The following is a 27,292-nucleotide window of genomic DNA, read 5'->3' as shown; positions in this document are numbered from 1 at the left end:
TGGACGTGAGTCTGAGTGAACTCCGGGAGTTGGTGATGGACAGGGAGGCCTGGCGTGCTGCGATTCATGGGGTCGCGAAGAGTCGGACACGACTGAGTGACTGAACTGAACTGACTTCCAGATACACAGAGCCAATCAAGCAAAAGCACAGAGGTGTGTGATATTCAGAGAACTACACATGACTTCCTACAGTTTGGGGACATGTGTATTTGTGTGTGTTAAGAGTGAGGCTGGAGGCAGAGGACTCAATGTATAATGAGATAAGGCTACAGACAGACTGCACACAGAACCCAGTGTTAAGAAATTGGACAGTTAAAAAAAAAAAGAAAAGAAAAGAAAAAGAAACTGGACTGTAGGAGATGGGGAAAGAGTTTAAATGGATTAACATGATTAAATTTAGATTTGAGAACATAAACGCTGGCAGTAAGGAGAAAGAAGAGGAGATAGGGATGGAACTAGATGAAGAAACACTACAAACTTGATAGGCAAGAAATACTGCAGTGGCAGTGGAAAGAATCGGACAGATGTGACAATCACTGGAGGCAGAAAATCCCTGCCTGCTGACACTTGTACATGGAGATGGTGAGGCAGGTGTTTCCAACTCCGGTGACAAGGGCTGGCTGTGGCGGTATACACCAGGATTGAGTATTATGTCAGAAAACCACTTTATAAACTGAAAATTGTGCCTGGTGTGGTTCTAAGAACTTTACACACTTCATCCTCACAACATCCCTCTGAGATAGGAACTTCGCAGCAAAGCGAATTAAGGCTCAGGGACGTTAGGTAACTTGCACGAGGCCAAGTGGGTGAGAGGTGACAGAGCCGGTACATTTTACTATTTCCCTGATCTACAAGAATGGCTCAGAAAAATCCTGTGGTTACACAGGAGAACACTGTATTTTTCAGAGATGCACGCTCAGGTATGTAGAAGTGAAGTGTCAGGATATCTGGAACTCACTTGTACATGGTCAAAAAAAAAATTAAAAGATTTGTAAAACACTGCAAAATATAAACACTGTTGAATGAATCTGGTTGGTGGGTATACGGTGATCAATGTACTACTCTTCAACAGTTTCTTTATGTTAGAAGCTTTTCATAATAAAATGATAGAGGAAAATATTTTGGCGATTCTCAAACTGTACCTTTCTTGCTGCCTTAATACAGCTTAACAAAATATCTTATCAACTATTGTGGGAACCTAGCCAGGCCCCCTAATCTCAAGGAGCTCACAGTCCAATTAGAACTGAAATTCTGTTCAAGATAGGACGCGTAAAATGTTTCCAACGACATAGCAAAATGTGAACGAATCTATGCAATTTAGAAACCAAAACCTTCAAGCAAACCCTCACTTAAAAAAATTAACACATGTCCGCAACTGAGACCCAGCATGGCCAAATAAATAAATATTTAAAAATAAAAAATCACATGAAGGTAATGCTTCAAATATCTGAACAAGAACTCACCTTCTAAACCCTTCGATAGCCCAAAATGTCTTCAAAGACATTTCTGTGAACATATTTTAAATAAATCCAGAACACTAGGTAAACTTGCTAAGCATTTTCTTTCAAGTTCATCAGACTATATGACCTACTATTACCCACCCTTACTGCTATCATGTACTACAGTCTCTCTCCTTCCCCTACAACACTCAAACTCCAACGATCATTTGACCCCACCAAGAATTTCAAGCCATTAAGCCTATTTTATATATATATATATTTTTTTTTTTTTTTAAACTAACCTTCAGCCTCCTCCTGTCCCTGCTTCCCTCCTTACCCAACTAGCATAAACCCCATAGTCAATCATTATGATCACTTGCCGAATGCACTCTCAACTTGCTCCGTGCACGCATGCTAAGTTCTTTAGTCGTGTCCGACTCTTTGTGACCCTATGGACTGTAGCCTGCCAGGCTCCTCTGTCCATGGGATTCTCCAGGCAAAAATACTGGAGTGGATTGTGCTCCTCCAGGGGATCTTCCCGACCCAGGGATCGAACCTGCATCTAGTACATCTCCCTGCACTGGCAGGCAGGTTCTTTATCACTAGCGCTGCCTGGGAAGCCCGCAATTTGCCCTCACTTGACTAACCCTCAATTCCAGTTGAATCTAATGCTCTCCCAACTCCTACTTTATACCTGTGAATGAGAAAACCGACATACACAACCATGCTAGCATCACTTCAAACTCACGATCACAAACCCTACACGGGCCCTCACTGACGCATGGCACACGCACTGGTACTCCCCCAAGTCCCTCCACCACTCCCCAATCCCCCAGGCAATGAATCCATACCATCCTCTCTCCTCAGATCTCCAACTTCTTCCCCTCTCCTTATTCTCAGCCCCTTGCCTCCTACTTCACTGAGAAAACCGAAGCATCGGAAGCGATTTTCCACAGGCTCCCTGCTTCGGTCTTTGCTCTCGGCCTATTCTCAACACAGTGAGCCTAAGTGAAAGCCTGTGAAAGCCTAAGTCAAATAACATCATTGTACTTAAAATCCACCAAAAGCTTCTTTTCTTGGCTCTCCGTGGTCTACCTCTATTCCCCTTTAGCTCTGACTTCACCTCCTATTACCAGACCACAGAACTTACCGTCCAAACTGGGACACTACTGGGAATGAAAGCAGACACTGTTAATAATTTCATCAAGACACACAAAGAAGGACATTAGATCACTCTCCTATCAACCCCCACATTCATTCTGTTTCAGCCCGATTCTCAAACCTGCCGGGCATACTTCCACTCCAGTATCTTTGCACCTGCTTCCCACCCGGGTCTCTTACTTCCTTTGGGTCTTAGAGTCATCTTCAGTGAAGTCTTTCTCGTCCACCCTACCTAAATTCCAACCCTCACTCAGTCACATGCTCATTTTATGTCTCCCTGATTTCATTTTTCTTGTTCAGTTCAGTCACTCAGTCGTGTCCAACGCTTTGCAAACCCCATGGACTGGAGCACACCAGACTTCCCTGATCATCACCAACTCCTGGAGCTTGCTCAAACTCACGTCTCTTGAATTGGTGATGCCATCCAATCATCTCAACCTCTGCTGTCCCCTACCCCTCCTGCCTTCAATCTTTCCCAGCATCAGGGTCTTTTCCAATGAGACAGTTCTTCGCATCAGGTGGCCAAAGTACTGGAGCTTCAGCTTCAGCATCAGTCCGCCCAATGAATATTCAGGACTGATCTCAGGATTGACTTGTTAGCACTGGTTACTATACATTTCACTTATCTATCTTATGTATTCACCATCTCCCCAAGAAAATATACACTCCCTAAGAGGAGGGATTTATGCCCAATTTGTTTCCGGTTCTGTTCACATTGACTAGAATCCATCACATCATGCACATCAGTACACATCTGCTAATGAATATATGAATGAAAAAGGGGCATTTCAGTAACATATTCATGTTAGAAACCTCGTAAGCAGAGGTAGAAATAACATAGGAAGAACAAGCATGTAGTCTCTGATGGACAGGAAAAGAGGAGAGGTAAATACTATGAAAAGCATCAATACATGTTAACTACAATAAGCACACTGTACTGAAAACATTAAAAATACTACACGCTCAAAATTAACATTTATTCCTTACTTTTAGAGTATTATTTGTCTATACAAACCCTCGTATGCCTCTTCATTTTTATTTTCAACTCACCTTCATCCTATTTGCTCCTTTACATTTTCAAGGCCTAGCTCAATGAAATCTTCCTTCCCAACCATACAGTTTGCCCCACTGATAAATTCCAACTTTGAACTCCTAAAGCAGTGCTTATTCATACCATTACATTGGAACTGTTATTTTTTGTTTTCATCTTTAATGTCCATTTTCCTTCCAGCAAGAATGAAGGATCCCCTCAAAGGATGAGAATTCTCTCTTAGACCTCTGTATGCCCAGCCCCCAATACCACAGCCGAACACAGAAGTTCTCATACAGGTTTGCTAACGGCATTATCACAAGCTGCTCTGACAAAAAGAACTTAAGTAAGAAATCAAAGAATTTTTAAATTAACTTTAGGTATATCTCACAGTAACAAACTGGTTTTTTTCCCCCTGAAAGCTGCAAGCATTTTCAAAGTTGCTACTGCTAGGTCGCTTCAGTCGTGTCCAACTCTGCGACCCCATGGAGTGCAGCCTACCAGGCTTCTCCGTCCATGGGATTCTCCAGGCAAGAACACTGGAGTGGGCTGCCATTTCCTTCTCAAAGTTAGATAATTTCTTTTTGGAGGGGTCAATAATTAAACTTTGAAAATCTATATTAACCTCAGTTCCACTTAACCACATTTTCTACAAAAATAAAATCAATTATACCTATGCGTCACACAAGGCAATGGCACCCCACTCCAGTTGTCTTGCCTGGAAAATTCCATGGACGGAGGAGCCTAGTGGGCTGCAGTCCATGGTGTCGCTAAGAGTCGGACACGACTGAGCGACTTCACTTTCACTTTTCACTTTCATGCATTGGAGAAGGAAATGGCAACCCACTCCAGTGTTCTTGCCTGGAGAAACCCAGGAATGGGGGAGCCTGGTGGGCTGCCGTCTATGGGGTCGCACAGAGTCGGACACGACTGAAGCGACTTAGAAGTAGTAGTTGTAGTATGAGGGAATTCTAACATCCTCTAGGGGGCTCTAAATCCACAGACTAAGAACAGAATCACTGAACAAATGGTTGTAATTATGAGAAGTATTATAGTTAATGAAAATAAAACTGAAATGGGCTCTTAAAGATATCTATGTTTCATTAATAGTTCTGTTACCTTGGGTACATAATGCATATTCTCTAAACTTCAGGCTTTTTTCTCCTAAAACGTGGACACAATACCTATATTTATTTTGTGCCTGGCATGAGCAACACATTAGGTACAAGGGATACAAAAAAAAAAGATAAAACCTAGTCCTCAAGGACTTTCTAATTTAATAGAACCCCCATTCTATTAGACATGCAAGTTAGTGGCTGCCCCAAAATATGGATTATATGCTGAAGGCTGTACAATGTAGAGCAGGGACAAAAGAGAAGGAGTGACGGAGAAGTTAGGTACCCGAGTCTGGTCTTCAAAGACAAGTATTTGGGCGGGGAGGCAGGGGTGGGATAAGAATTTGCCAGACAAAAAGAGGATTTCCTCAAGATCAATGCAAAGAAATAGAGGAAAACAACAGAATGGGAAAGACTAGAGCTCTCTTCAAGAAAATTAGAGATACCAAGGGAACATTTCATGCAAGGATGGGCTCAATAAAGGACAGAAATGGTATGGACCTAACAGAAACAGAAGATATTAAGAAGAGGTGGCAAGAATACACAGAACTGTACAAAAAAGATCCTCACGACCCAGAAAACCACGATGGTGTGATCACTCACCTAGGGCCAGAGATCCTGGAATGTGAAGTCAAGTGGGCCTTAGAAAGCATCACTAAAAACAAAGCTAGTGGAGGTGATGGAATTCCAGTTGAGCTATTTCAAATCCTGAAAGATGATGCTGTGAAAGTGCTGCACTCAATATGCCAGCAAATTTGGAAAACTCAGCAGTGGCCACAGGACTGGAAAAGGTCAGTTTTCATTCCAATCCCAAAGAAAGGCAATGCCAAAGAACGCTCAAACTACCGCACAATTGCACTCACCTCACACGCTAGTAAAGTAATGTTCAAAATTCTCCAAGCCAGGCTTTAGCAATACGTGAACTGTGAATTTCCTGATGTTCAAGCTGGTTTTAAAAAGGCAGAGGAACCAGAGATCAAATTGCCAACATCCGCTGGATTATGGAAAAAGCAAGAGAGTTCCAGAAAAACGTCTATTTCTGCTTTATTGACTACGCTAAAGCCTTTGACTGTGTGGATTACAATAAACTGTGGAAAATTCTGAAAGAGATGGAATACCAGACCACCTGACCTGCCTCTTAAGAAATCTGTATGCAGGTCAGGAAGCAACAGTTCGAACTGGACATGGAACAACAGACTGGTTCCAATAGGAAAAGGAGTACTTCAAGGCTGTATATTGTCACCCTGCTTATTTAACTTATATGCAGAGACATCATGAGAAATGGTAGACGGGGAGAAACACAAGCTGGAATCAAGATTGCTGGGAGAAATATCAATAACCTCAGATATGCAGCTGACACCACCCTTATGGCAGAAAGTGAAGAGGAACTAAAAAGCCTCTTGATGAAAGTGAAAGTGGAGAGTGAAAAAGTTGGATTAAAGCTCCACATTCAGAAAATGAAGATCATGGCATCTGGTCCCATCACTTCATGGGAAATAGATGGGGAAACAGTGGAAACAATCTCAGACTTTATTTTTGGGGGCTCCAAAATCAGTGAAGATGGTGACTGCAGCCATGAAATTAAAAGACGCTTACTCCTTGGAAGGAAAGTTATGACCAACCTAGATAACATATTGAAAAGCAGAGACAGTACGTTGCCAACAAAGGTCCGTCTACTCAGGGCTATGGTTTTTCCTGTGGTCATGTATGGATGTGAGAGTTGGACTGTGAAGAAGGCTGAGTGCCAAAGAACTGATGCTTTTGAACTGTGGTGCTGGAGAAGACTCTTGAGAGTCCCTTGGACTGCAAGGAGATCAGCCCTGGGATTTCTTTGGAGGGAATGATGCTGAAGCTGATACTCCAGTACTTTGGCCACCTCATGCAAAGAGTTGACTCATTGGAAAAGACTCTGATGCTCGGCGGGATTGGGGGCAGGAGGAGAAGGGGACGACAGAGGATGAGATGGCTGGATGGCATCACTGACTCGATGGACGTGAGTCTGAGTGAACTCCGGGAGTTGTTGATGGACAGGGAGGCCTGGCGTGTTGCGATTCATGAGGTTGCGAAGAATCGGACACGACTGAGTGACTGAACTGAACTGAACTGACTTCCAGATACACAGAGCCAATCAAGCAAAAGCACAGAGGTGTGTGATATTCAGAGAACTACACATGACTTCCTACAGTTTGGGGACATGTGTGTTTGTGTGTGTTAAGAGTGAGGCTGGAGGCAGAGGACTCAATGTATAATGAGATAAGGCTACAGACAGACTGCACACAGAACCCAGTGTTAAGAAATTGGACTGTAAAAAAAAAGAAAAGAAAAGAAAAAGAAACTGGACTGTAGGAGATGGGGAAAGAGTTTAAATGGATTAACATGATTAAATTTATATTTGAGAACATAAACGCTGGCAGTAAGGAGAAAGAAGAGGAGATAGGGATGGAACTAGATGAAGAAACACTACAAACTTGATAGGCAAGAAATACTGCAGTGGCAGTGGAAAGAATCGGACAGATGTGACAGACACTGGAGGCAGAAAATCCCTGCCTGCTGACACTTGTACATGGAGATGGTGAGGCAGGTGTTTCCAACTCCGGTGACAAGGGTTGGCTGTGGCGGTATACACCAGAATTGAGTATTATGTCAGAAAACCACTTTATAAACTGAAAATTGTGCCTGGTGTGGTTCTAAGAACTTTACACACTTCATCCTCACAACATCCCTCTGAGATAGGAACTTCGCAGCAAAGCGAATTAAGGCTCAGGGACGTTAGGTAACTTGCACGAGGCCAAGTGGGTGAGAGGTGACAGAGCCGGTACATTTTACTATTTCCCTGATCTCTACAAGAATGGCTCAGAAAAATCCTGTGGTTACACAGGAGAACACTGTATTTTTCAGAGATGCACGCTCAGGTATGTAGAAGTGAAGTGTCAGGATATCTGGAACTCACTTGTACATGGTCAAAAAAAAAATTAAAAGATTTGTAAAACACTGCAAAATATAAACACTGTTGAATGAATCTGGTTGGTGGGTATACGGTGATCAATGTACTACTCTTCAACAGTTTCTTTATGTTAGAAGCTTTTCATAATAAAATGATAGAGGAAAATATTTTGGCGATTCTCAAACTGTACCTTTCTTGCTGCCTTAATACAACTTAACAAAATATCTTATCAACTATTGTGGGAACCTAGCCAGGCCCCCTAATCTCAAGGAGCTCACAGTCCAATTAGAACTGAAATTCTGTTCAAGATAGGACGCATAAAATGTTTCCAACGACATAGCAAAATGTGAACGAATCTATGCAATTTAGAAACCAAAACCTTCAAGCAAACCCTCACTTAAAAAAATTAACACATGTCCGCAACTGAGACCCAGCATGGCCAAATAAATAAATATTTAAAAATAAAAAATCACATGAAGGTAATGCTTCAAATATCTGAACAAGAACTCACCTTCTAAACCCTTCGATAGCCCAAAATGTCTTCAAAGACATTTCTGTGAACATATTTTAAATAAATCCAGAACACTAGGTAAACTTGCTAAGCATTTTCTTTCAAGTTCATCAGACTATATGACCTACTATTACCCACCCTTACTGCTATCATGTACTACAGTCTCTCTCCTTCCCCTACAACACTCAAACTCCAACGATCATTTGACCCCACCAAGAATTTCAAGCCATTAAGCCTATTTTATATATATATATATTTTTTTTTTTTTTTAAACTAACCTTCAGCCTCCTCCTGTCCCTGCTTCCCTCCTTACCCAACTAGCATAAACCCCATAGTCAATCATTATGATCACTTGCCGAATGCACTCTCAACTTGCTCCGTGCACGCATGCTAAGTTCTTTAGTCGTGTCCGACTCTTTGTGACCCTATGGACTGTAGCCTGCCAGGCTCCTCTGTCCATGGGATTCTCCAGGCAAAAATACTGGAGTGGATTGTGCTCCTCCAGGGGATCTTCCCGACCCAGGGATCGAACCTGCATCTAGTACATCTCCCTGCACTGGCAGGCAGGTTCTTTATCACTAGCGCTGCCTGGGAAGCCCGCAATTTGCCCTCACTTGACTAACCCTCAATTCCAGTTGAATCTAATGCTCTCCCAACTCCTACTTTATACCTGTGAATGAGAAAACCGACATACACAACCATGCTAGCATCACTTCAAACTCACGATCACAAACCCTACACGGGCCCTCACTGACGCATGGCACACGCACTGGTACTCCCCCAAGTCCCTCCACCACTCCCCAATCCCCCAGGCAATGAATCCATACCATCCTCTCTCCTCAGATCTCCAACTTCTTCCCCTCTCCTTATTCTCAGCCCCTTGCCTCCTACTTCACTGAGAAAACCGAAGCATCGGAAGCGATTTTCCACAGGCTCCCTGCTTCGGTCTTTGCTCTCGGCCTATTCTCAACACAGTGAGCCTAAGTGAAAGCCTGTGAAAGCCTAAGTCAAATAACATCATTGTACTTAAAATCCACCAAAAGCTTCTTTTCTTGGCTCTCCGTGGTCTACCTCTATTCCCCTTTAGCTCTGACTTCACCTCCTATTACCAGACCACAGAACTTACCGTCCAAACTGGGACACTACTGGGAATGAAAGCAGACACTGTTAATAATTTCATCAAGACACACAAAGAAGGACATTAGATCACTCTCCTATCAACCCCCACATTCATTCTGTTTCAGCCCGATTCTCAAACCTGCCGGGCATACTTCCACTCCAGTATCTTTGCACCTGCTTCCCACCCGGGTCTCTTACTTCCTTTGGGTCTTAGAGTCATCTTCAGTGAAGTCTTTCTCGTCCACCCTACCTAAATTCCAACCCTCACTCAGTCACATGCTCATTTTATGTCTCCCTGATTTCATTTTTCTTGTTCAGTTCAGTCACTCAGTCGTGTCCAACGCTTTGCAAACCCCATGGACTGGAGCACACCAGACTTCCCTGATCATCACCAACTCCTGGAGCTTGCTCAAACTCACGTCTCTTGAATTGGTGATGCCATCCAATCATCTCAACCTCTGCTGTCCCCTACCGCTCCTGCCTTCAATCTTTCCCAGCATCAGGGTCTTTTCCAATGAGACAGTTCTTCGCATCAGGTGGCCAAAGTACTGGAGCTTCAGCTTCAGCATCAGTCCTCCCAATGAATATTCAGGACTGATCTCAGGATTGACTTGTTAGCACTGGTTACTATACATTTCACTTATCTATCTTATGTATTCACCATCTCCCCAAGAAAATATACACTCCCTAAGAGGAGGGATTTATGCCCAATTTGTTTCCGGTTCTGTTCACATTGACTAGAATCCATCACATCATGCACATCAGTACACATCTGCTAATGAATATATGAATGAAAAAGAGGCATTTCAGTAACATATTCATGTTAGAAACCTCGTAAGCAGAGGTAGAAATAACATAGGAAGAACAAGCATGTAGTCTCTGATGGACAGGAAAAGACGAGAGGTAAATACTATGAAAAGCATCAATACATGTTAACTACAATAAGCACACTGTACTGAAAACATTAAAAATACTACACGCTCAAAATTAACATTTATTCCTTACTTTTAGAGTATTATTTGTCTATACAAACCCTCGTATGCCTCTTCATTTTTATTTTCAACTCACCTTCATCCTATTTGCTCCTTTACATTTTCAAGGCCTAGCTCAATGAAATCTTCCTTCCCAACCATACAGTTTGCCCCACTGATAAATTCCAACTTTGAACTCCTAAAGCAGTGCTTATTCATACCATTACATTGGAACTGTTATTTTTTGTTTTCATCTTTAATGTCCATTTTCCTTCCAGCAAGAATGAAGGGTCCCCTCAAAGGATGAGAATTCTCTCTTAGACCTATGTATGTCCAGCCCCCAATACCACAGCCGAACACAGAAGTTCTCATACAGGTTTGCTAACGGCATTATCACAAGCTGCTCTGACAAAAAGAACTTAAGTAAGAAATCAAAGAATTTTTAAATTAACTTTAGGTATATCTCACAGTAACAAACTGTTTTTTTCCCCCTGAAAGCTGCAAGCATTTTCAAAGTTAGATAATCTCTTTTTGGAGGGGTCAATAACTGAACTTTGAAAATCTATATTAACCTCAGTTCCACTTACCCACATTTTCTACAAAAATAAAGTCAATTATACCTATGCATCAGAGAAGGCAATGGCACCCCACTTCAATACTCTTGCCTGGAAATCCCATGGATGGAGGGCCTGGTAGGCTGCAGTCCATGGGGTCGTGAAGAGTTGGACACGACTGAGCAACTTCACTCTCACTTTTCACTTTCTTACATTGGAGAAGGAAATGACAACCCACTCCAGTGTTCTTGCCTGGAGAATCCCAGGGACGGGGGAGCCTGGTGGGCTGCCGTCTATGGGGTCACAGAGTCGGACACGACTGAAGCGACTTAGTAGCAGCAGCAGCAGCATACCTGTGCGTGTTAAGTCAGATTTTAACCTTTTCAACTCATGTTAGGAAGACTTATCACTGAGAGCCCAGAGGGAGATTTTAGTTGGAAGAATGAAGCACACTGGGCTTTTGTATCGTTCCTACAATTGTGTAGAGGAGAGGCTGCCAAACTACAGCCTGTGGGTCAAATTCAACCGGTTGCCTACTTGTACAAATAAAGTTTTACCAGAACACAGCCATGCACATTTGTTTATATATTATCATTGGCTGTTCTCAGGCTACAACAGCAGAGCTGAATAGTTGCCAGAGTCACCAGAGTCCATATGCCACAAAGCCTAAAACGTTCACTATCTGGCCTAAAAAGCCTGTCAACTCCTGATAAGCACGCATACCTACTCTAACACAGAGCATGGGGAAGGAAGCACAACCAGATAAAGTGAAATGCGTGGATTAGAAAATGCATTCAAAGTTCCAGGGAGGAAACGCGTATCACACATGTCAGCAACTATGCCTGAACTCCCGTGACTCAAGGACTCAAAAGTAGGGGGAAATCATTTCAAATGTTTTATGGAATGAGAATCATGTCTGATTATTTCACTGATGAAAATTTCTAATCAGAAGCATCCCAAGTTAATGATATGCAGCTAAGAGTTTTAAACTTATAAGTAACAGCGAGAGTTTATCTAATCATCTCTCTCTTGTTGTTCAGTTGCTCGGCTCTTTGAGATCCCATGGCCTGTAGCACGCCAGGCTTCAGGAATTTAATAAACTCAAGATCAACTCTATAAGTCAGTAACACAAAAACACTCACTACTTTATCATTTTTTATAGAAATTATTTCATACAAGACAACAGAAAGGATATTAAAAAAACAAACAAACAAACAACTACAGTAAGAAAATCTGAGGGATTTAAGACTGGGCTCTGCCTTCTACTGGCACCGTGATCTGTAGCTAGTGATTTCAGCTAAGTTTCTGCTTCCCCATCTTCAAAACTGGGATAATGCTCTTACCTCTTACCTACTTCATATGCTCAATAGTATAGTTCACATGAGAAGATTGTGAAGTATAAATAATCTATGATGTAGGACATCACTATTCTTATCAATTAAGAGGTAGGGCAGGGAATTTCCTGGTGGTCCAGTGGTTAGGACTCTCTACTTTCACAGCCAAGGGCCTCGGTCCAATCCCTGGTCAATGAGGTAAAATCCCACAGGCCACGTGGCACAGCTTGTGGGATCTTAGTTCCTCCACAAAAAAGAGGCAGAGTAATTTTTATCATTTCGCTAGGACACAATGAGACATACTCCATGTCCTTCACATGACAGAGGCGACCAAAATGAACCTTTCCATGAAAGTAAGCGTGAAATATCAAACAGTTTGCGTTAGGAGGTTTCTGTGTTTTGTTTCTGATCACAGTGAACTGAAAGAAAAAATATTCTTACCTTTTTAGTTAAAAGGTAAGACAGACTACTTGCTAACATGATGAAACCTATACTAATAAAGGCTTATTAAAGGTGAACTAGCTTCAAGCAAAGAGCATTTTTAGTAACATAATATGCCACACATAGGTATGGCTTTGAATTTTGAGAATAAAGCATGTTTTGCAAACAAATAATTTGGTTAATTAAAATGATCCAATCAAAAATTACAGAGATAATAACAACTAAATGTAACATATCCTGAATGAGATCCTGGAACAGAAAAAGGACATCAGGTAAAGACTAAAGAAATCTGAATAAAGTATGAACTTTAATTAATAATAATTATCAATACTGGTTCACTAATTATAGCAAATGTGCCATATCAACAGGAACTTGATACTGGGTGTATGGCAACTCCTTGTACCATCATCTAGGTTTTTCTGTAAATTAAACTGTTCTAAAAAGTAAAGTCTTTTAATTTTTTGTTGTATAAATAACATAATTCTAAATCTAAGCATACAATTTGGCAACTTCTCTCAGTAAGAAAAAGTATACGAATTTGAGAACTGCACATGAACACTGTAATTTATCATCAACTGATGTCACAGAACCCACTAACATCTGGTAACATACTGCACTGTTTAAACTATCATTCTAAGAATATTTTTTCTTTCAGTTCACTGTGATCGGAAACAAAACACAGAAACCTCCTAACGCAAAAGTTCCACAGGTGTATTAACATTTTGCACTAATTCCTAGTCAAAAGAAGCAAGGCAAATCAGCCAGAATTGTTTAGGAAAAGTCAGTTTTCATATTAATTTCCACTTAATAGCAAAATTTTTAAAAAGCCATTATAAGTAGTAGTGGTTGAGCTTGAAGAGGAGAGTTTTGGCTGGTGGTAGTAAAGTGTACGTGTGCCTAGGAAACAAAAACAATAATAACCACTGGGCCTTTCAGGATTGTCATTCAGTTCAGTTCAGTCGCTCAGTCGTGTCTGACTCTTCGAGACCCCATGAATCGCAGCACGCCAGGCCTCCCTGTCCATCACCAACTCCTGGAGTTCACTCAGACTCACGTCCATCGAGTCAGTGATGCCATTCAGCAATCTCATCCTCTATCGTCCCCTTCTCCTCCTGCCCCCAATCCGTCCCAGCATCAAAGTCTTTCCCAAGGAGTCAACTCTTCCCATGAGGTGGCCAAAGTACTGGAGTTTCAGCTTTAGCATCATTCCCTCCAAAGAAATCCCAGGGCTGATCTCCTTCAGAATGGACTGGTTGGATCTCCTTGCAGTCCAAGGGACTCTCAAGAGTCTTCTCCAACACCACAGTTCAAAAGCATCAATTCTTCGGCACTCAGCCTTCTTCACAGTCCAATTCTCACATCCATTCATGACCATGGGAAAGACCATAGCCTTGACTAGACGGACCTTTGTTGGCAAAGTAATGTCTCCACTTTTGAATACGCTATCTAGGTTGGTCATAACTTTCCTTCCAAGGAGTAAGCGTCTTTTAATTTCATGGCTGCAGTCACCATCTGCAGTGATTTTGGAGCCCCCAAAAATAAAGTCTGACACTGTTTCCACTGTTTCCCCATCTATTTCCCATGAAGTGATGGGACCAGATACCATGATCTTCGTTTTCTGAATGTGGAGCTTTAAGCCAACTTTTTCACTCTCCACTTTCACTTTCATCAAGAGGCTTTTTAGTTCCTCTTCACTTTCTGCCATAAGGGTGGTGTCAGCTGCATATCTGAGGTTATTGATATTTCTCCCAGCAATCTTGATTCCAGCTTGTGTTTCTGGAATGTGAGGTCAAGTGGGCCTTAGAAAGCATCACTACGAACAAAGCTAGTGGAGGTGATGGAATTCCAGTTGAGCTCTTTCAAATCCTGAAAGATGATGCTGTGAAAGTGCTGCACTCAATATGCCAGCAAATTTGGAAAACTCAGTAGTGGCCACAGGACTAGAAAAGGTCAGTTTTCATTCCAATCCCAAAGAAAGGCAATGCCAAAGAATGCTTAAACTACCACACAATTGCACTCATCTCACACGCTAGTAAAGTAATGCTCAAAATTCTCCAAGCCAGGCTCAGCAATACATGAACCGTGAACTTTCTGATGTTCAAACTGGTTTTAAAAAGGCAGAGGAACCAGAGATCAAATTGCCAATATCCTCCGGATCATGGAAAAGGCAAGAGAGTTCCAGAAAAACATCTATTTCTGCTTTATTGACTATGCCAAAGCCTTTGACTGTGTGGATCATAAGAAACTGTGGAAAATTGTGAAAGAGATGGGAATACCAGACCACCTGATCTGCCTCTTGAGAAATCTGTACGCAGGTCAGGAAGCAACAGTTCGAACTGGACATGGAACAACAGACTGGTTCCAAATAGGAAAAGGAGTACGTCAAGGCTGTATATTATCACCCTGCTTATTTAACTTCTATGCAGAGTACATCATGAGAAACGCTGGACTGGAAGAAACACAAACTGGAATCAAGATTGCCAGGAGGATTGTCATTGCTAGGGACTAACTAGGTACTTTATATGGAAATTTGCATTTCATCTGTGTAACATTCCTGAAAGGTATTCGTACCCACCTTTTACTGATGAAGAAATTAAATATTCTGCCCAAGGTCAAATCAGTAACTAGCAAAGCTAAGACTAGAATCCAAGTGTACCTGGCTTACACAGATTTTAACCACCATGCCATGTGCCTCCCAAAAATGAGTGCTTTCATTCACCATCAAGGTCACTTCTTCTACTCACCCCACTCTTCCAACTATTAATATGTCAGTCAGTAGCTGGACAACTCCCCTCTTCTTCGAAAGTTTCAAACTGTCTGACAAAGTTAAGTTTAGTTGGACTTCAGGACTAAATAACCTAAATCCTACTAAACAAATGGTATATGAAAGTTTTGAAAAAGTTACTAGGGACTAATCTAGATTCAGTTCAGTCACTCAGTCGTGTCCGACTCTTTTGCAACCCCGTGAACTGCAGCACGACAGGCCTCCCTGTCCATCACCAACTGCCGGAGTCTACCGAAACCCATGTCCATTGAGTCGGTGATGCCATCCAACCATCTCATCCTCTGTCATCCCCTTCTCCTGCCCTCAATCTTTCCCAGCATCAGGGTCTTTTCAAATGAGTCAGCCTTCGTATCAGGTGGTCAGTCCTTCCAATGAACATCCAGGACTGATCTGCTTTAGGATGGACTTGTTGGATCTTCTTGCAGTCCAAGGGACTCTCAAGAGTCTTCTCCAACACCACAGTTCAAAAGCATCAATTCTTCCTTAAGTGGCACCAGAACATCTTGGTCACTTCACTCTCTTTCTCTAGAAGCTAACTGGGATTTCCTGTGGGCAAGTGACCTCAGAGAGTAATCAATATTGTCAAAGTGAGCTATGCTCTGAGTGTATCTTCTGCCTTCTTCCAATGTGAGAGAACAGAAAATCAAAATGGCCCTTTATTGGGAAAGGTTAGGAAAATTCAAGATTATCATCTTCCTCCAGTCAACCCTTCAGACTATGAAGAGTCTCATCATCTGAGTAGTCTCATTCCTGGACTCTCCTCCCTACTGCAGGAGAGACATAGGAGACATGGGTTCAATCCCTTGAGTCGGGAAGATCCCCTGACAGAGGAAATGGTAACCTGCTCCAGTTTCCTTGCCTGAAAAAAATCCCATGGACAGAAGAGCCTGGCAGGCTATAGTCAACGGGGTCGCAAAGAGTCGGACACAGCTGAGCATCCACATGCACACACGCACATATGCACACACACGAAGCCTATATCCTCCCTATCTTTAAGTGAACTCAAATTTCTCCTTTGAGGCCCAGCCCCCAAATCTCTTCCCACTGCTAAGTGCTGGGGGAACTGCCTCTAACAAATAGGGTTCGTCCTTCCTCCCTTATGACACTGAGTGGGAAAGTTACTCCATCTTAAAGTCTCTTTCAGTTCTCCTATTCACATCATGGAGAAAACCTAAGCAAGGCCCCAGTTTGTCTTCAACATTTCCCTAACACTTGCTGTGCTGTGCTTAGTCGCTCAGTGGTGTCTGACTCTTTGTGACCCCATGGACTGTAGCCTGTCAGACTCCTCTGTCCATGGGGATTCTCCGGGCAAGAATACTGGACAGGGTTGCCATGCCCTCCTCCAGGGGATCTTCCCAACCCAGGGATCAAACCCAGGTCTCCTGCATTGCAGGCAGATTCTTTACCAGCTGAGCTACCAGGGAAGCCCAACACCTGCTAATCTCTCCTTTCATTAAAGGACAGCAGATCTCAAACTCAGTACTCTTCTACAAACAGCAGTAAGCAAAGTTTTATAACACTGCCGTGTTTTTATTATATTTAACTTGGTTTCTATTTAGGGCAAGAGATAGTAGCCTCTCATTATGGTAAGAACATAAAGCTTCTTTAAAAATATTTTTAAGGGGTCCCCAAAAAAGACATTTCAAATAAACAACAGTAAAGCAGTGTGCAGATTCAGGAAAAGTTCTGATGTTACTTGAGAATCAAGCATGGTAAACAGTTATATACTACTGCCTAGACCTTGACAGAACTGTCAGTTACTTTTTTTGTTCACTATATACGTACATTTCATCATAATATTCATGTACTATTTATACTAATGTGAAAAGGCAAAAAAATGACCGTCATTTTTAATGACCTACTACAATGTTAGCTGTATAGGATTTTAAATACCCACCACTTTTCAGGGATGTATCCAACCCATACCAGAGATGGGTGTTCACTGCAAATTTTTTTTTTTAATAAATATAATCATGTTGAATTACAATGATTTGTCTGCATGTGTTTCCCTTTGCAAGACTTACCTCTTTCGATGCAGGAATAGCTTCTTACTCATTTTATGTTTCTTTAAATTAACATACTCTAAACATCATCAGGTATTAAAAATAATGAACTCAGCTCTTTCCAAAAAATGGACAGACAAGGACAGTAAGGCTTTATTTAACACACTCGTTTCACTCACCCAGTCAACAAATGTTTACTAAACACCTATGAAGTGCAAGGCGCTGATGAACATGACAGGTTAAGGTCTGCTCTTGAGGGACCCGCATTCTCACAGGGATACATGACATTCTGATGACAATTTTGAGTCACTGTCAGAGACTGGATTTCTACACGCCCTCTGTTTAGAATCCTCTGCCTACTCCTCTTAGTGGCCAATTAAGTCCCACTCAGGCAGCGGGGCCCAGCCCAAACTGAGAAGCCTTTACCAGCCTCTTGAGTCAGACATTTTCTCATAGACTATTTGCAACAGAACATTGTTTTCTCAACAAAACTTCAAGTGCCCTGAAACAGGGACACAGTCATCTTGGTATCTCCATTACTTGGCAGAGGAACTGGTGTTTAGCAGGTACTGAATCAACATATAAATTTATAAATAATTAATAAACAAGCGACTGAATGATGAAGAGCAATGTTCCAGTTAGGAATCAGCCAAGCTGCTGCTAACTCAGTTCCAAAATGATTAAAGAACAGCAACCAAATTTAAGTTGGAGACACCTATTAACTTCCCAATGAGTATGTCTGAAATAACTATTAAGGTACCAAAAAAAAGGACATTTCTTCACAATGAAGAAACGTATATCATGAGGGAAAAATATGGAAACGACTGATACTTTCTAAGATCTTTGGTTGACATTTTTGAAACAAAAGTAAAACATTGTTTAAAAAAATAGACTTGGTACCAACTATTCCTGGCACGAGCACAAGGAACTGAAAGACACACAGCTCTGAAGACGTAAGTACCTAATTCAAAGTCAGACAGTACCCAAAATTCAGAGTACAGCACTTTGTGTTATGACACCAAAACTCCAAACCCTACCAAAAGTAAATAAAATCCAAAGGTCAATTTTACCCCCCCCCCAGATCTATTAATTAATTTTCCAGAGCTAAAAAAGAAAAACCATGAAAACAATGAAATCCAATGCATAACAAATAGCTTGTGGATTAAGCTCAAGTTTTATTAGACCACACAACTGACAAAATAAAACACCTGGACAGCTAATATGCATTACTTAGTAAATACTAATGTAGACTCACTATTTTCATTTAAAAATCTTGACTTTTTAAAATCTTACTTGAAATCATTACTAATGGGATAGTTAAACAAGATGAAGCATGAAAGACATTAAGTAAATTATGGTAACGCCTTCCATGGACTTGCATAGTTGCTAAGTCATGTTCTTTTGTGACCCCTATCAACTGTAGCCTGCCAGGCTCCTCTGTTCACGGGATTTCCCAGGCAAGAATACTGGGATGGGTTGCCATTTCCTTCTCCATGAGATGTTCTTGACTCAGGCATCGAACCTGCGTCTCTTCTCCTGCATTGTCAGGCAGATTCTGTACCGCTGAGCCACCAGGGAAGCGGCTTTCCATGTACTACCACATCATTACTAAGAAGGAGGTAGAGGTTCATGGGACGATGCCTATCAGGTTCCACCAAGTGAAAAAAAGCAAACTGCAGGATGATATGCAAGGTAAGATCCCAGAGGCAGTCCAAGGTTAAAAGGCAAATCCCAGAGCAAGACTTCTTGAGCTCAAATCTCGGTTTTGCTGCTCACTAGTTACGCAGCCTTTTGGAGAAGGCAATGGCACCCCACTCCAGTACTCTCGCCTGGAAAATCCCATGGGCAGAGGAGCCTGGTAGGCTGCAGTCCTTGGGGTCACTACGAGTCAGACACGACTGAGCGACTTCACTTTCACTTTTCACTTTCATGCACTGGAGAAGGAAATGGCAACCCACTCCAGTGTTCTTGCCTGAAGAATCCCAGGGACGGGGGAGCCTGGTGGGCTGCCATCTATGGGGCTGCACAGAGTCGGACACGACTGAAGCGATTTAGCAGTAGCAGTAGCAGTTATGCAGCCTTTGGCTAATTACTTTTCCTTGCCTCAGTTTCTTCATATGCAAATGGATGTAAAACTGAACCTTTGACAGGTATGTTCATAAGGTTTAGAGGGTTTAATGGGTTAACATATGTAAAGCACTTAACAAGAACAAGTGTTAACTATAATTCTGGGGGAAAAAAAATTCCAAATCATATAGCATGTGCATATACAGGTAGGGAAAAAATTTTTCATTTCTGCATTGTTTTTAGTTTTGTTTTTTAAACAAAGAATATTTATTACTTAAGTAATTCAAAAAAAATTTTAAGGAAAACATAATAAAAACTTGGCACTAAAAGCTCCCCTGCTTAAAGATCTGCTAGTACAATTACTTAAACACTCAGGACCAGACAAATTTTGTGAATAATTAAAACTGTGAAATTTTCCAGTCCAACAAAAAGGACACAGTACTTAATTTCTTGGTACATCTGAACAATAACACACTACACACTAATAAGCAGAATTTCAATGGTATTAAAATTATATCCCCTTTTCCTCCAAAGGCAGTAAGTAACACAAAAAATATCCACCTGATCTAGAAATGTATCAGGAACTTCCATGTTATGTAAGCCTTAATTAATTTCATTAGTCCAAAGTTATATACCACCAAATCTAATTTCCTCCTATTCACCAATCTCTAACGACAACTCACTAAGACATACAGAAATCTGTAGATCAAGGCAAACTAGTGAAAAAAATCCTAAAACCCTTAGAACACTCTACAAACCTCTGAGAGAGAGATTTCACCACCCACATGCTTTGAGGAAGCTTTCGTCCCCAGCATAAACTTAAGTTTCTTCCCTAAATACAGTGGGTGCACAAAACTACCAGATAGAAGAGCAGAAAGAGAACTTTGGGCTTCAGCTGCATTTTTGCTGAGCTGTAATACTGGTAAAGCCTGTTTCAAGATCCAAGAGTACACCCTCAAATTTAAGGAAAGCATGTAAACAGCAGACTGACATGTCTGTGTCATCACATTTACCAAAACGGTACTTCATAAAATTACAAACACTATCAAACTTCAAACAGTATTATTATCACTGTGTTCTACCTAAAAGGAACATTCTGGAGCACAAAAAAAAAAAAAAAATCTCATTAGTCAAACGGCTTTTCAAAAATAAATGAACCATTAAGATGCCTCCATAGAATTATGGAACTTTTAACTTTAGTTTACATAATGCCTACAAAAAAAGAAGTCAATAAATGTTAGGTATTGTTGTCATTATTGCTATCATGATGTTTTGCAATGATGGAATAAAAACTTTACATGAATTTGAGCAAACTCTGGGAGTTGGTGGAGGACAGAGGAGCCTGGCCTGCTGCAGTCCATGGGGTTGAAAAGAGTCAGACTTAGCAACTGAACAGCAACAAACAGAAACTTAGAGGAAAGCTTACTTAATAAGTTACTTTCCATCAGAATCCACGTTGGCCCACCAGGCCCTTGAATAATTCGATATTAAAAAGCACTTTGTTTTAGAGAAATCAAAGTTAGATTCCTTGAGTTCTAAAGAAGGTAAAGATGAAATAAATTCTGTAAAAAGAACTAATCTATTCTTCCCTAAGCCTTTTGGACACAGAAATCCATATTTGTAAACATTTTGCAATTCTGCCATAAGTGCTATGACTTTCAGACCTAATGTATTTTTGTCAGGTAGTCAGGATTTATAAACAGTGGAAGTAAAATTAAGACATGGGTCAGAGTTCTCCATTAGAAAGTGAAAGGAGATAGTTCAGAGTGGGCTGAAAATAGATGACTTTACCCTAAGTCCTAAAAACTTTTAAAATAGATGTACTTAGATAAAATTTGAATTGCTTGGGAAGATAATTTGATTCTGATCCTGAAAAAAAGGGAATAGGCTAACATCCCTTGATTAAATATTCTGTCTTTTAAATTTCCCAATATTAATCCTTTCAAAGACTCAGAGAAAATAAATTGAAAGTATAAATTAGGAAGAGAAAAAAATAGAACCGAACACGTTTGATGACTAGTCTCCAGCGTGGGTGTACAGGCGTTACATGGGAGCAAGACCAAGCAGGCACTCTTTCAGACAGACATCTTAAATTAATGAGCAGACATCTTGCCTGTTTATACAGTTACAGTCTGCTTAAAGCCTTGTATTGTTTATCATCATTTTATTGAAGTATAGTTGATTACAATATTGTGTTAATGTCAGGTATACAGCAAAGTGACTCAGATATGTATATCTATCTATCTTTTATCTATTGGCAAAGAATCCACCTGCCAATGCAGGAGACCCAAGACACGAGGGTTTGATCCCTGGGTGGGAAAGATCCCCTGGAGTAGGAAATGGCAATCTGATCCAGTATTTCTGCCTGGAAAATTCCATGGGCAAGAGGAGCTTGGTGGGCTACAGTCCTTGGGGTCATGAAGAGTCAGACACAATTGAGCACACACACAAGTAGATACATACATATAGAAATCTATCTATATATTGATAGATATCTTTTTTAAGATTATTTTCCATTATAGGTTATTATAAGACACTGGTTATAATTCCCTGTGCCATACAGTAAATCCTTGTTGCTTATCTATTTTATGTACAGCAGTCTGTATCTGTCGATCCAATATTCCTAATTTATCCCACCAACCCCCTACCCCCTTTCCCCTTTGATAACCATAGGTTTATTTTCTATGTCTATGTTTTTGTTTTGAATATAAAGTCATTTGCATTATTTTTAGATTCCACATATAAGTGATATCATATATTTGTCTTTCTCTGACTTACTAAGTACAATATTTTCTAGGTCCACTCAAGTTACTGCAAATGGCAACATTTCATTCTTTTTTATGTAGTCTTGTCTTTTTTAAATGGTTTACAGAAAAGGTGAATACAAAGATAATTTTGGCTTAATATATACAATTTAATTACACTGTTAGCATTAAGTTATATTTTCCTTTTGGGTATACATACTTAACAAGTATTTAGTTTATCTTCAAACTTAGAAAAGAAAAAAGACATTATAAAGACCCTTAGGAAGTCTGTATTTTCTTAAACATTTGCTCAACCATTTATTTATTAAATATGAGAACTTGAAGTATCAATAGATATTCATCACTTTTTTTGACCTTTGAATTGCAGAGTTCAAAACTGGGTTTCAGCTTAGAAACAGTGAAGAACTTCCCTTTTGAAAATATTTTTACAAAATCGTAATACATACTGAAACATAATCCAAAAAATAAGAAAATATAGGTAAACACAAAGAAGGAAATTTTAATTATCTATAATTTTACAAGCCACAAGTCAAACAATTTGTGTCAAAAGCTTTTTCTGTACACAATACAGAAACTGTTCCTTTACAAATGAAAATATCTTGATTAGGATTTAAGAGTTAAAGCCACAAATAATTCTATGCAAACATATAGAATTTGTGTTCTATGCAGTTCAAATGTAAAAAATCAAAAACACAGCTAAAATCCTTTCTTACCTAAGAAAACATTAACTACAGAGAAGGAAAGCTGAAGGAGAAATTTTAATTAATCACTTGAGAAGAAATTGTTCTTCAATTATTTTTGGTCTTTCCTAAGCAAGTAAAAAGGATTCCACTTATTTTTTAAAATTTATTTTTAATTGGAGGATAATTGCTTTATAATGTCATGCTGGTTTCTGCTATACAACACTGTAACTCTGCCCTAAGTACACATATATCCCCTCCCTCTTGAACATCCCTTCCATGCCCCCAATCCACCCCAAGGATCCCACTTATATCAGACTTTTTTATTTTAAATTTATCAGACTTTTAACACCTCAAAAAAATCATACTTTATCCTGGAGAATGTGTAACCAACGCCCCAATACACTCACTACTAAAAATAATAATAACAAATAAAAGTGAAACATCTTACAATTGGGAATGTATCTACTTTCCTGCTGCAATTTTCTGCAAATATCAGGGGCAATTTTTCCAAATAAACTAATCTAAACTGAAGCACATTCCATTTAAAGAGTGGCAAATTTTGTATTGTTAGGGGCACCCAACAAAAGTTAATACATATTGTTGCCATTTCCAGAATGCCATTCTCAGGCAGTATCACCTTGTATGGTGCTAAGTGTCACCACTGGAAAATTGCTCACAAACTCACAGTAAAGCCGACTGGGTGAAGTGGGAAGTGACATCACTGTGACAGTGCCCGAGAAGGCACCAGAGAGCAGTGGCTGTTTTAAGGTCATGGACGTGGCATGAAGGTGGAAAAGGGTGAAAGCACGTTGAAAGTTGGAATGCCAAAAGATAACTAGCAATTACTGAGTGAAAGCCATGTTCCTGAAGTTACTTCTGGGGTTAATCCTATATGACAGCTATTTATCACCTCCATTATACAGATGAGGAAATAGCTTTAGAGAAGTCAAATAACTTACTGCCTAATCATCCAGCTATTATGCAGCAGACAAGGAATTCAAGACTAGATCTGTTTGACTCCACACCCCACACTCTTCATTTCCCCAGGCTGCCTCTCTGGTTCTTCAGCATAGAGACTTCAAGTTCCCTGTGAGCAATGTCACTGTGGTGGGCTCTAGGAGGGAGAGATCCATCTGGAGGCAAATGGTCACATACTTTCATGGGGAGCCTAGATTTCTCAGCCTCTGTTCATCCCAAACTGCCTTTATACATAATCTTTTCTTCCAGTTTTCCTGTTACAGACCTAACGCACTGGTTGGATGGATGGATGGATGGGAGTGAGGTGGGGGCGAGCTGTTGATTTAGATGTTTATTTGATTTACAAACTCCTCTGTCCTTGTCTTTGTTCAAGTTGTTCCCTGTACCCAAAGCCTTTCTCCAGTATCCCTGTAGCTAATCACATCTACGACTGAATGTCCAGTTCAAATGACATATCCACACAGCATTCCCCAATCTCCACTCTCCCATTTAGTAGTAGTAGCTCCAATCTAAATTCTCTTCATCTTTTAGGTATAAATATATACAAATATACAAATAATACGATGACAGATAGGTACACGCTATAAATAAAATAAAGGGGCAGGGGAGAAAGAATGACGAAAGAGGCAGTGTAAGGTCACAGAAAGATCTGGCAAGACCTCCCCAAGGCAGTGATTTTAATACGGTGTGTTTAAGTCAACACAAACTATTTCAGCACCAACATCTATTTCACAAAAGACTCTTCCTCAGCTTTCCATACCCTCCCCTAATCCTTTCTAGAAAAAGTCTGCTGCACTAGTTTTTCATTATAGCTATTATTTTAGAGGGGAAAATATCTCACACAAGATGCTGACAGGTGCTTTACAAACAGGTGCAAACTTCCAGTCACACATATTCTGAAAAAATGTTAACAGTGATTTGTCAGTGAGAAGTCTGAGGCCAAAAAGAAGCTGAACTACAAGAATTTAAAATGAAATTTCAAGAAAAAGACTTAGTAACTCTTCAACTCTAAGCTGTACTTTACTGTCTGTCATGTATGAAAAGAACGGCAACAGGAAAACAGACTCGAAGAGAGATCCTGCAGTTTTTCTCTTAATGACAGAAAAATTAGTCTGGGGAATTCCCTGGCAGTCAGTACTCTCACCGCCAGGGTCCGCGTTTGATCCCTGGTCACAGAACTAAGATCCCACAATCCTCACGGTGTGGCCCACCACCCCGCATCCCCAAAAAGATAGAAAAATTAGAATATCCTCCCCCCCTTTAAAAGTCACACTACCTACATGACTTAAAGAAAAACAGCACACACTAAAATTTTCTTTCACGGACTTACACAAGAGTTTGGAGGGCTCAATTCCTTTAATCACTTAGAACCAGGAGGTGCCTTTATACAAAAATCTAAGGGCCAAAGTACTCACTTCCCTTTCTTCCTCAGATTATTTTGCTGATTCCTCAGTACCTTGAGTGAAATATCTGTGGTCCATACTATTTTTCAAAACTATTACTCTGATTACAGTCAGATTTTTTTATTTCCCTGAATACAAAAATTCCCTCTTTCATCTACACTATTGTCGTATCTGCTTTGACTTTTTTCTTATCTAATGATTCAAATATTCTTGAAAGCCAAATTACAGATCCCCAAAACTTACTTCTGCTTCAGAAATTCTTAGTCTTTTTGAGCCGTGGGTCTCTTTGGTAGTCTGGTGAAGCCTACGGACCCCCCTTTCAGATTGCTTTTAAATGCATAATTAACTATATGTGACTACAAAAGAAACTAATTATACTGAACTATTAGCAAAAGAATGAAAAAAAAACCCTGATATTGTAATATATGTGCACCTTTATTATCAAATTAAATAACAAGGTCTAACAGTGGGTCTGATAATACCATAATCCAAAGAAATTATAAGCATAAATGATACTTTTTTTACTGGAGTGTATCATAAATGATATTTTGAGATACCCGCAACACCTGTAAACATGACACAAAAATACCTATTATTTATATTGGTGACAAAGTCACAGGCATCGCTAACTCTACTGTGGTTTGTTGCTTATATTCGTAAGTGAAGGAAATGACAATACAGTCATCAGATAATAAAGACGCGTTTTGTTCTCATTCTAGTTCAAGGAGCTCCTGAATTCTATCCACCAACTGGTGAATCCCAGGTTTAAAATCCTTTCTAGTTTAAAGCCTCGCTCAAACTGATTTTTAGCACAAATTTAAAAATAAAAACACTGAGTTCTCCTTTGACTAACCTCTCATCTGAACGGACCACCACGCCTTCCTGTTTTTACGCAGATTTACAGACAGAACTACCTGTTTATTTCTCTTCTTTGCTTAGCCAGCACTCGTTTACATTTTGCCAGTCAATGAAAGACGAAGTTGAAGGAAAGGCGATGGAAGCAACCGACAGCTTCATATTTACAGACCTCCAACAGGAAGTGGAAAGATGCCAAGTATGGTGTGTATGTTTCTGGTAGGTGGGCTGCCCCTCCACCCCCAGACCCTTGAGTCCAGCTTGTCAAGAGTCTCCGAACCAAGACATCTTCACCAGCGGCACTCAGAGGACACTGCACCTTCTCGACTCCCATTCTCAGTTCTCCAGCTGCCAGGTCGCTCGCCTCTGGCTCTCCTTTCCCATCCCATCCCCCACGCGTCCCTCCCTCTTGTCCGCCCCAGGCTGCCTGGTCCCCAGCGCGCCGCCTCCTCTCCCCTCTGGACCGAACCGTGTGCCCCCGGCACCACGTTTCCCCTCGCTAGAGGGAAAGGCCCAGGGCCCAGGGGTCAGCTGGACCCGGTGGCCCGCCGTCAGGCGCAGGCTGCGGCCCTAGGCCGGAGCAGCACCGCCGCCAGGCAAGGAGCCCGCGCACTGGGCGCGGGGTGATCGGGGACGTGCACTTACCGAGAAGATCATGCGGAGGAAGGCACCGAGGTGTGCGTCGGACCGTCACTCGGCCTCGGAGCCGTCGCTCTCGCCGCGAACTGCCACCGCCGCTGCCCCTGCCGCCGCCACTCGTTAGTTGGCTTCCCTGCGTCCTGCGGCGGCGCTGCCGCCAAGTCATCGCGCTTGCGCAGAGCCGCGGGGACCTCTGGGACTAGTAGTTCGGACCCGCGACCAGCGGCGCCTCTTCCGCTTTTACCCCCCACCCCCCGACCCCGAGTCCGCCGCGGGCTGGAGCCGTCTTCAGCGGCTGGGTTACCGCGAAAGGGCTTCCAGAGACTTGTTCGCCAAAGACTCCCTCTTGCTTTCGCGTAGGGTACCGCTGAATGTTAAAAAATCCTTCTGAGCAAGTATGTGTAAAGTAAAACAATTTATAGCAGTTATGTTTTAGGTGACAAGTGTCACTTGACCAGAACACATCATTCCAAACCCATATAGCTCTCTCTTCTT

General features: G+C 41.1%; 1 protein-coding gene across 4 annotated transcripts in view; it reads right to left on the bottom strand.

The window, feature by feature from the left end:
* Positions 1-26,961, bottom strand: part of GAPVD1 (GTPase activating protein and VPS9 domains 1) — a 75,115-nt gene extending 48,154 nt beyond the window's left edge. For all 4 annotated transcript variants that reach the window (XM_019970838.2, XM_019970843.2, XM_019970841.2 and 1 more), the window contains exon 1: positions 26,804-26,961. The gene's annotated coding sequence lies outside the window, so the exon portion shown is untranslated. The remainder of the gene's footprint in view (positions 1-26,803) is intronic.
* Positions 26,962-27,292: the final 331 nt, after the last annotated feature.

Source organism: Bos indicus, chromosome 11 (genome assembly GCF_029378745.1).
Source record: "Bos indicus isolate NIAB-ARS_2022 breed Sahiwal x Tharparkar chromosome 11, NIAB-ARS_B.indTharparkar_mat_pri_1.0, whole genome shotgun sequence".
Lineage (NCBI taxonomy): Eukaryota > Metazoa > Chordata > Mammalia > Artiodactyla > Bovidae > Bos > Bos indicus.
The sequence above is the reverse complement of the archived record's forward strand: the minus strand, read 5'-3'. Positions and strand labels throughout refer to the sequence as shown.